This window comes from Entelurus aequoreus, linkage group LG03, assembly GCF_033978785.1.
Source record: "Entelurus aequoreus isolate RoL-2023_Sb linkage group LG03, RoL_Eaeq_v1.1, whole genome shotgun sequence".
NCBI classification, from domain to species: domain Eukaryota; kingdom Metazoa; phylum Chordata; class Actinopteri; order Syngnathiformes; family Syngnathidae; genus Entelurus; species Entelurus aequoreus.
In genome coordinates this window covers 22,208,385-22,219,650 of record NC_084733.1, presented here as the reverse complement: position 1 = coordinate 22,219,650, position 11,266 = coordinate 22,208,385, and positions in this window count along the sequence as shown.

The following is an 11,266-nucleotide window of genomic DNA, read 5'->3' as shown; positions in this document are numbered from 1 at the left end:
TTATGGTCTTACCTTTACTTATAAGTGCGGGAACAGTGGTGTTCGTGTTGGAAGAGTTGTAAATGAATGAAATATGAAATCCGTGCTGCAGTCTGCAGGTGTACCTAATGTTGTGTCCCTGCGGTCGTTCCCAGCTCCTCCGGCGCGAGCATTGTTGTTTTTGCACTTTTTGGCTTCTTGTTAAGTGACTTTTTTTGGGTGGATTCGGTCTTGCACGTGGAGGGTTTGGTGTGGGCTTTGGTTGGTGTGGCGCTCCTGTCGGGTGGTGCATTCTGCGGCGGAGATGCTTGGCACAAGGAGGCGGGGTTATGAGGCGAGCCTCACACAGTGCGTCTTCGCAGCAGTTTTATGATCGCTCAGCACAAGAAATACTTTACACACATACAGTTGTTGACAAAATACACTGTACATTATATACCTCAGCTAACTAAATTATGGAAATGTATAATATAATTCATATAGCAATACGGTCTCACTGCACAGCAGGCCAGCAGTTAGCCGAGTCATTGCGCACAATCCATGGTGAGGCTCAACGCAGTGACGTGCCTCAACTGGCTGCTGATCACCGCACCGTCTCTTCTCAGTATTTGAACGGCAAATGTGAAAATAAAAATAACAATAATCTAAAACTGGTGAAGTTAAATGGAAAATAACTTTAGTATAATCACTGGATACATATAACAATTTAATTAATTGTTTTTTCTTTTTAAATTTTTTTTCTTTCCATGATGGCAGGTGAGGCCGTGCCCACTGATATATATATATATATATATATATATATATATATATATATATATATATATATATATATATATATATGTCACTGATATATATATATATATATATATATATATATATATACAGTATATATATACATATATGTTTCAGACTCGGCTCGTTTCTTTTAAATGATTGTTAATTTTATTTATGTCATAGTATGTATATATATATATATATATATATATATATATATATATATATATATATATATATATATATATATATATATATATATATATATATATATATATACATATACATATATACATATATATATACATATATATATATATATATATATATATATATATATATATATATATATATATATATATATATATATATATATATATATGTTTCAGAATCGGCTCGTTTCCTTTAAATGATTGTTAATATTATTTATGTCATAGTACAGTAACAAAAATATCATCACATATATTTGTTTTATTAATAAACATTACTAATACATGCATGTCATTATTCAAAATTCAAGTGCACTTCAAGATATTCAACCCTATTGTAAATGACTACAATTATGTACATTATTGTACATTCCAAAATAGCAGTCATTACTTTACATTGTGTGTGTTTTGTTGGTTTCCTGCAAATGTTTGATTCAACTTTGCAAACAAATATAATACCGCTTTTAGTGGCGCACAATAAATTGCTGGGTCGATATCACAAATGATGACGTCACATTATTAGAAAAAAATAGCTCTGATAAAATAAAATTTAAAAAACCCTCCTGTGACTGTACTGGTGGGTTGTAGCAGGGGTCGGCAACCCAAAAGGTTGAAAGAGCCATATTGGACCAAAAATGCAAAAAACAAATATGTCTGGAGCCGCAAAACATGAAAAGCTGTATATAAGTCTTTTAATGAAGGCAACAAATGACGTAAGTGTCTATATTAGCTATAATAGCCTACTATCAAAATGACTATGTGTCGCAGACTAAAGCAAGTCTTTTAGTTGACAGTAATGTTGAAATGTAATAATTATTCTACACATTTTTACAACATTAGAAACCATTAGTAAATGAGGTTACTCAGAAGGTGAGATAACTCCTGGAAATGACTGGCTTTTAATGGCCATAGGTATAGATGTGTGTGTCCAAGTTAAAGGAAACGGCAGGCTGTCTTCTTTTAATAGATTTATTACAATTTTGGCAAGCTAGGTAATGTTTGCTGTGGTCTGGAACAACATGGCACTCAAACAACAATCTGAAATGCAGCCAATATTACATACAGATAATGTGTCATGAGACATGCAGAACTAAATTATATACAAAGAGGATACAAGTAAATAAAATTAAATTAGCTCAAATATACCTACAAATGAGGCATTATGATGCAATATGTACATACAGCTAGCCTAAATAGCATGTAAGCATTTATTAGCTTGCAGTCATGCGCTGACCAAATATGCCTGATTAGCACTCCAACAAGTCAATAACATCAACAAAGCGCACTTTGGTGCATTCACGCACAGTATAAAACATTTGGTGGACAAAATGAGACAAAGAAGGAGTGGAAGATTTTACATGTAAACAAACTGTTGCGTCACAGTCCACACTATGGTGAGTTCAAGCCCCGCCGAAATTAGTAGGACAAAACGATGTTCACCAAATACTCTCATCAGTGAAGCAAACACACAAACATATTAAACGGTGGGCTGTCTAACAATTGGGAAGGTTTGTGTCATGTTTGTCCTCAAACAAAAAATATACTAAAACTAAACAATTATTTTCCCCCCATATTTTCCATTTTCAATCCTTTTTTAAAAATGCTCCAGGGAGCCACTAGGGCGGCTCGAGAGCCGCGGGTTGCTGACCCCCGGGTTAGGGCAACCAAAACAAACACTCTTGTTCTTTTACCTCGTTTGGAGGTAGTGAACATTTACTGACATCATTGTAAACAAAGATGGTGTTGATGGCGTGGGACGTATTCACTGTCTCAGAGGCAGACACCTCGCATGCTATTTTACAAACCCCGTTTCCATATGAGTTGGGAAATTGTGTTAGATGTAAATATAAACGGAATACAATGATTTGCAAATCCTTTTAAGCCCATATTCAATTGAATGCACTACAACAACATATTTGATGTTCAAACTGATAAACATTTTTTTTTTGCAAATAATCATTAACTTTAGAATTTGATGCCAGCAACACGTGACAAAGAAGTTGGGAAAGGGCATGTTCACCACTGTGTTACATGGCCTTTCCTTTTAACAACACTCAGTAAACATTTGGGAACTGAGGAGACACATTTTTTAAGCTTCTCAGGTGGAATTCTTTCCCATTCTTGCTTGATGTACAGCTTAAGTTGTTCAAAAGTCCGGGGGTCTCCGTTGTGGTATTTTAGGCTTCATAATGCGCCACACATTTTCAATGGGAGACAGGTCTGGACTACAGGCAGGCCAGTCTAGTACCCACACTCTTTTACTATGAAGCCATGTTGATGTAACACGTGGCTTGGCATTGTCTTGCTGAAATAAGCAGGGGCGTCCATGGTAATGTTGCTTGGATGGCAACATATGTTGCTCCAAATCCTGTATGTACCTTTCAGCATTAATGGCGCGTTCACAGATGTGTAAGTTACCCATGTCTTGGGCACTAATACACCTCCATACCATCACAGATGCTGGCTTTTCAACTTTGCGCCTATAACAATTCGGATGGTTCTTTTCCTCTTTGGTCCGGAGGACACAACGTCCACAGTTTCCAAAAACAATTGGAAATGTGGACTCTTCAGACCACAGAACACTTTTCCACTTTGTATCAGTCCATCTTAGATGAGCTCAGGCCCAGCGAAGCCGACGGCGCTTCTGGGTGTTGTTGATAAACGGTTTCCGCCTTGCATAGGAGAGTTTTAACTTGCACTTACAGATGTAGCGACCAACTGTAGTTACTGACAGTGGGTTTCTGAAGTGTTCCTGAGCCCATGTGGTGATATCCTTTACACACTGATGTCTCTTGTCGATGCAGTACAGCCTGAGGGATGGAAGGTCACGGGCTTAGCTGCTTACGTGCAGTGATTTCTCCAGATTCTCTGAACCCTTTGATGATATTACGGACCGTAGATGGTGAAATCCCTAAATTCCTTGCAATAGCTGGTTGAGAAAGGTTGTTCTTAAACTGTTCAACAATTTGCTCACACATTTGTTGACAAAGTGGTGACCCTCGCCCCATCCTTGTTTGTGAATGACTGAGCATTTCATGGAATCTACTTTTATACCCAATCATGGCACCCACCTGTTCCCAATTTGCCTGTTCACCTGTGGGATGTTCCAAATAAGTGTTTGATGAGCATTCCTCAACGTTATCAGTATTTATTGCCACCTTTCCCAACTTCTTCGTCACGTGTTGCTGGCATCAAATTCTAAAGTTAATGAATATTTGCGAAAAAAAAAAAAGTTTATCAGTTTGAACATCAAATATGTTGTCTTTGTAGCATATTCAACTGAATATGGGTTGAAAATGATTTGCAAATCATTGTATTTCTAACACAATTTCCCAACTCATATGGAAACGGGGTTTGTACATCATCTGCAAACATTCCGCAAGAAAGGGGGAAAAAAGTATGGCGCTTCTACACACCAAACCTTACCAGTCATCTGAAATGCCAGCATGGCTATGACGGTGTTTTAAAAGCCGACAAAGTTGCATGCTGCTAGAGAAACTGCCCCAAAGCCAGCCGCAATGAAAGGTGTGCACAAACTACTGTTAAATTAATTTAATGCAAAAAATAATACATATAAATATGTTATCAGTCTTGAGAAGCAGGACGTTATCAGCATGAAAATTATAGTGCCTCCCTAATGGCTTTTATGCAAATAACATGTGCACGCTGCTCACAAAAAATAAATCAGAGGTCTTCAATGTTTTCTGGGTTAAAGACCCCCAAACTCATGGAGAGGAGGAGCGGGGAACCCTGACCTATATTTATATCCCCTTTGAAATTATGATCGTACTTTACATTAAACTGGTCCTAAAGGTACCTTATTATTGTGAAATACTAATGATATTTAAATCATAACAGTATTGTGCCTCTAATTGCTAGCTGGCAACTAACACATTCTAATCGTCAGCTGGCAACTAGTGTGCTAATCATTAGCTGATAACGAGCAGGTAATAGCTAGCTGGCGACTCGAATGTGATTCGCTAGTTGACAACTTAGCGCACTGATGGCTATTTGGCAACTAGAGCGATAATCGCCAGAAAACAACTAAAGTGATAATGGCCTACTGGTAACTAGCATGCTAATTGCTAGCTGGCAACTCGCGCGCTAAGCACTAGCTGGCAACCGAGGCGTTAATTGCTGGCTGACAACTAAGGCGTTAATCGCTAGCTGACAAGTAGAGCGCTAATCGTTAGCTGGCCACGAGAACGCTATTTGCTCGCTGGCAACTAGAGCGGTAATCGCTAGCTGACAACTAGCCTGTTAATCAGTAGCTGACAACTAGAGCGCAAATCGTTGGCTTGCAACTCGGGCTGCACAATTTTAAGAAAAAAACCTAATTGCGATGTTTCCCTACAATATTGCGATTGCGATTTGATTAGCTTTTTTTATGTTTTATACATAAAAATGCATTCATCTGTGAAAATAACGAGTAGAAGACATGTCACTTTTAGTCCGTCAATCAACATATTTTTGTCTCAAAGTGCCACACATTAGAACAATATGCAATCATTTACTTCAAAATAATTTGGCTTTACGCAGACAGACTCAGAGCGTTTGTCTACATTGTGTTTTTAAACCGAAGAACTAACCGATGAAAACTACACAGTGTTTATAATATAATCATAATATATAATTATAATGCAAATAACCATTCAAAATTATATAAACTCTTATTCCTCAATACTGTAGACGTGTTTACCATCGTACTGTAATTGGAAGGTAAATAACTATAAAAAACAAACAAAATAAAATTGACTTATTTCTGTAAGCAAAAATGTAACCTAAATAAATTTTGAACATCTTAAAGTGCGTTTTTTTCCCAGTTAGAAAAACTAGGTTGGGTTGTCTTTTTTTGTTTGTTGCCATCAAGTGATCACGGCATTCTCGCTTGTTCGTCCGCGTTGATGGGCTCATATTGCCCATCCGATTTAAAGCTGAAATATTCCCACAACAGGACATTTGACTTTGTAATCTTTTTTATTTTATTTTATTTTTTTTACCTTCTGGCGAGTCGTGGGTCTCAGTGTCTGTATGTGCTTCCTGTGTGTGTAAAGACAGCACCCCGCCCTCCGCCAACCTAGATCAGGGGTCAGTAACCCAAAATGTTGAAAGAGCCATATTGGACCAAAAATACAAAAAACAAATCTGTGTGGAGCCGCAAAAAATGAAAAGCCGTATATAAGTCTTATAAAGAAGGCAACACATGATGTAAGTTTCTATATTAGCTATAATAGCCTACTATCAAAATTACATTGTGGCAGGCTGAAGCAAATCTTCATTGACAGAAAAGTTGAAATGTAATATTTATTCTACACATTTTTACAACATTAGCAAACATTAGTTAATCAGAGGTGTTAGAATAATTATGTGTAAGTTATCACACAACTCTTATGCTTAAAGGCCGTTGCTATAGTTATTAGCTATTGTGCTCAAGTTGTACTTTTCTATCTGTGCAAGGACAAAACTGGTCATCAGTCACGGCATATGAGGGGTTGCCTCGCCGCAGATATTTAGTTTGTCTTAACCCACTAACAGCCAAGGACTTCAAGGACCTCAACGAAGATAAGACGACAGCACGCAGACGAAGCAGAGACAAGGCAATCATAAGGCCCCAGCACATTCCGTCACATATTTTGCCTACTGGAAGCTGCTTTGCATGAAATTAAGCTCCTTGCAGTTATTTATTGCACTAATCAAAACATCGATGTCAATTTGATGTCGATTAATTGTGCAGTCATAATGGCAACTAGATCGCTAATCGCTAGCTATCTTGAATGCTAAGTGTTATTATTTCTTCACTTTTAACTACACGACAGTGTGTTGGCTCAGTGTTGAGTCATACCAAAGACTATAAAAATGGGACCCATTACCTCCCTGCTTGGCACTCAGCATCAAGGGTTGGAATTGGGGGTTAAATCACCAAAATGATTCCCGAGCGCGGCCACCGCTGCTGCTCACTGCTCCCCTCACCTCCCAGGGAGTGGAACAAGGGGATGGGTCAAATGCAGAGGGTAATTTCACCACACCTAGTGTGTGGGTGACTATCAGTGGCACTTCAACTTTGGTGGGTACTTAAAGACATTTAGATTTGTGGAAAAATTGTGAGGGGAAATATAAAAATATATATTATAAAAAATTACCAAAAATGTCATGGCCCCACTGCTGCATTACCTTCAGTTGAAAACCTCTGATTACTGTCACCAAAGTGGATTTTTTTTAATGGGGGGAAAAAAAAAATGGAAATATTGTTTTGTTTAACCTTCACACACCATGACACAACACACACTTCCTGCTGATGACCCTCGTTGCACCTGGACCACCCGTGCCAACCCCAGCCTTGATCCAAGACATTAGAGCCGTAATTGAAGCTGACAGTCACATCAATTTAAAACGTAGCAGCGAGCGAGCCCGCTCATCAATAGTGGCAGCCGAGTGAGAAGAGATTGTGCAGTAATTAACAACGCTGGCTGTTGCTTTATTCCCAGCATCACGCTGGATTTTGTTTCTTGATAGCCCTGATCTCTCACTTTTTGTTACCCGGAATTGTGACCGACTTGATGTCGAGTTTGTGTGGTCCGCAGTAAAAACACAAACTAATACATCCACAGGTTATATTTAAAAGGGTTCTTCGGACCACCAAGGACGGACATGACAGCCTCGTTCATCTTTGAGAACAATGTTTTATTTTTCACTAAATGTTCTTTCTGTTGCTTTTCAGCCATCAGTGTCTGTCTCTGTCTCTCTCTCGCTCGTGCTCGTGTTCGTCTTTGCTCTCCGCCATCAACAACTCTTCCTCTCTCCTTCCCGGCTGCTGCCTTTAACAGAGCGACAGGTGATCAGATAAACACTCCCAGGTGGGGGTCATCTACGCACCTGTCGCTGATTTCGAAGCCGGTCCTGGCACACCCCGCTTCGCTGCAGGTCTGCAGGCCACGCCCCCCCCCCCCCTGACTTGGTCGCATGTTTATGCGGAGGTTGTTCTCCTGGACGAAGCGTGCAGGTAGGAAATGATTTATTTCTCATAAATCATGCAGGAAAAACAAAAGCGTGCCGATAGCACGGGTGGCTAAGCTAAGAAAGAGCCTAGCGTGGGAGCTAGCGTACAAACAGGAATCAAAAACTATAGCCGTCGTTAACCGTTGCGTGTCGCAAACAAGGAAGCCAGACTGAATGTGGAAAGAAACAGGAATATGTCACGACTTGGTTCTTGGGTTTTGTTTCTCCGGAAGGCAACGGAAAATTGGCACGGGCAAGACGTGAATTAAGAAACATGATTTAATATTAACACTCAAAAAAAGAATAAACAAATGCACAATGCAAGCAAGTGTGCACACTTTTCCGCACAATGGCGGAAGTACAAAAACTTGGCTATGAAAATAAAACTTGCACAAAAGGCAGAAACTATGAACAATGAAACAAAAACACTAACTGTGGCATTAATAAACAGAACTTACCTGACAAGGAACTGTGAACATGACATGAATCAGAGTGATGAAAAAGTGCGAGGTCGCCAGGACGAACAACAGAAACAGACAGATTTAAATAGTGACATGATCAGTGAAAACAGGTGCGTGACTCAAAATGTGAAACAGGTGCGTGACAGGACAGGTGAAAACTAAGAAGTTGCTATGGAAACAAACAAACAAGGAAGTGCAACCAGGAACTAAAAAGAGTCCAAAAAACAAACACACGGCCAAAACAAAAACATGAACAGACATGACAGAATAAATAGCTCTCTGATTAGTGCCCAGGAGCAGGTGAGCGTCCCGAACACTAATCAGAGGCAGGTGAAACTAATCTGCAGTCATGGCAACAGAAACACAAACCCAGGGGTGCAGAAAACAGAACTGAGGTAGTCAAAACTAACGGAACAAAACATGATCCGGGCAGCGGATCATAACGGTTGTCATTGCCATGTTGACCCTAATGTCGTCACATGACTGCGTTGAATTGTTTGTGTAAAGTTAATTCTTCGACTGCTGAAAGAGTGAAATTGTGTCAAAACCTGCACCACTACTGTGTTGCTTGTGCTATTATTTTGCTGACAAGGCAAGTACAACACATTTACATAGTGTATATAACCCCCCCTCACCCATTTTTTGTACCGTATTTTTTGGACTATAAGCCGCAGTTTTTTTTCATAGTTTGGCCGAGGGTGCGACTTATACTCAGGAGCGACTTATGTGTGGAATTATTAACACATTACCGTAAAATATCAAATAATATTATTTAGCTCATTCACGTAAGAGACTAGACGTATAAGATTTCATGGGATTTAGCGATTAGGAGCGACAGATTGTTTGGTAAACGTATAGCATGTTCTATATGTTATAGTTATTTGAATGACTCTTACCATAATATGTTACGTTAACATACCAGGCACGTTCTCAGTTGGTTATTTATGCCTCATATAACGTACACTTATTCAGCCTGTTGTTCACTATTCTTTATTTATTTTAAATTGCCTTTCAAATGTCTATTCTTGGTGTTGGGTTTTATCAAATAAATTTCCCCCCAAAAATGCGACTTATACTCCAGTGCGACTTATATATGTTTTTTTTCCTTCTTTATTATGCATTTTCGGCCGGTGCGACTTATACTCCGAAAAATACGGTATATATTGTTTTTCAAATCACCTGACATGTATACTGTGTATATGTACATCAATCATCAATCAATGTTTATTTATATAGCCCTAAATCACATAATTTATTAAAAAAAATGTACGTAATTTTTTTATATACATGTTACAGGTTATATATCTTTTATTATTGAATGTATCAAATGTGATGAATATTTCATGGACCACAAAGGAAAGAAGCCTTTTGGCTTTTTGTGCCATACATTAGCCTTTTTAAAGCATTACATAGATGCAATTCTTTAAGATGTCAATAAACTTCTCAATCAATCAATCAATCAATCAATCAATCAATCAAAAACAAACAATGGCCGCATATGTCGGACTTACTCGTAATTTCTCACACAACAGTTCGATCCGCTCTCCAAAACCCCCGCTGTAACTGCACGGACAAGGGTGTTGTTTAGCAACCACAGTAGTACCTCCATTACGAGCTTAATTGGTTCTGTGACAGAGCTCTTAACTCAAAACACTTGTGTTTCAAGTCAATGTCTCCCATTGAAATTAATTATCAATTTAATTGGTGTGGCCAAAAACAGGAATAATTAAGTAGCTCTCTGATTAGTGCCCAGGAGCAGGTGAGCGTCCTGAACACTAATCAGAGGCAGGTGACACTAGTCAGCACCCATGGAAACCAAAACACAAACTAACAGAACAAAACAACGGCTCATAAGTTAAAGAAGTGTAGATGGAACCACGTTGCAGCAGAAAGTAAGCAGTTATTAACAGAAAATTCACAAAAAGATTAATAAGAGCTGGAGAGAGGATAATATAAGAACTGTCAACATTAAGTACAACAGTCAGTACGCGACATGTAAAAGGAGGTCGAATCAATCCATAAATTGGTGTTGTCGATACCAAGACTAGTATCAGTATATGGTCAGATCCATATTTGTATTTCCTCAAAATAATTTATTTGTTGTATTTCTTAATGTTTAGAATCTGGGGGAATAATTCCTTGCACCCTTGAGGACTTTGAGGTCAAAAACTACCGTTTTTCAAGAGTGGATTTTCCTTTTACTTAGTTATTGTGTACGACTGACTTTGTTTTAAACAAACCATTATATGTAATAAAATAAAATAAAATAAATAGTTTAAATATTGTGTTGATATATTGTAACGGTATTAGTATCAACTGAGTCGGCTGCAAAAGTCCTTGATCGAAACATACCGAGTAACATGCCTTTTACTTTTAGACAGTACATTTTGTTTGAAAAAAACGATACAGTAGCATGTACTACTCACAACTCCAGTAGTTTTATGAAGTACTTTAATAATATTGTTCAACATTTACCTTGGAGAGTAAACTTCTACGGTATCGCCTTCCTGCTGATTTTCCATATTTTGATTGATACATTTCCTTCGTTTAGATCGGGGGTGAGCAACCCGCAGCTCTAGAGCCACATGCGGCTCTTTAGCGCCGCCCTAGTGGCTCCCTGGACCTCTTTCAGAGCTGTGTGAAAATGGAAAAAGATGAAGAAAAAAATATATTTTTTGTTTTAATATATTTTCTGTAGGAGGATAAACAAGACACAAACCTTCCTAATTGTTAGAAATCCCAGTGTTTATATTAAATATGCTTCACGGATGAGAGTATTTGGCAAGCACCGTTTTGTCCTACTAATTTCAGCGACCCTTGAACTCATCGTAGTTTGTTTACATGTAC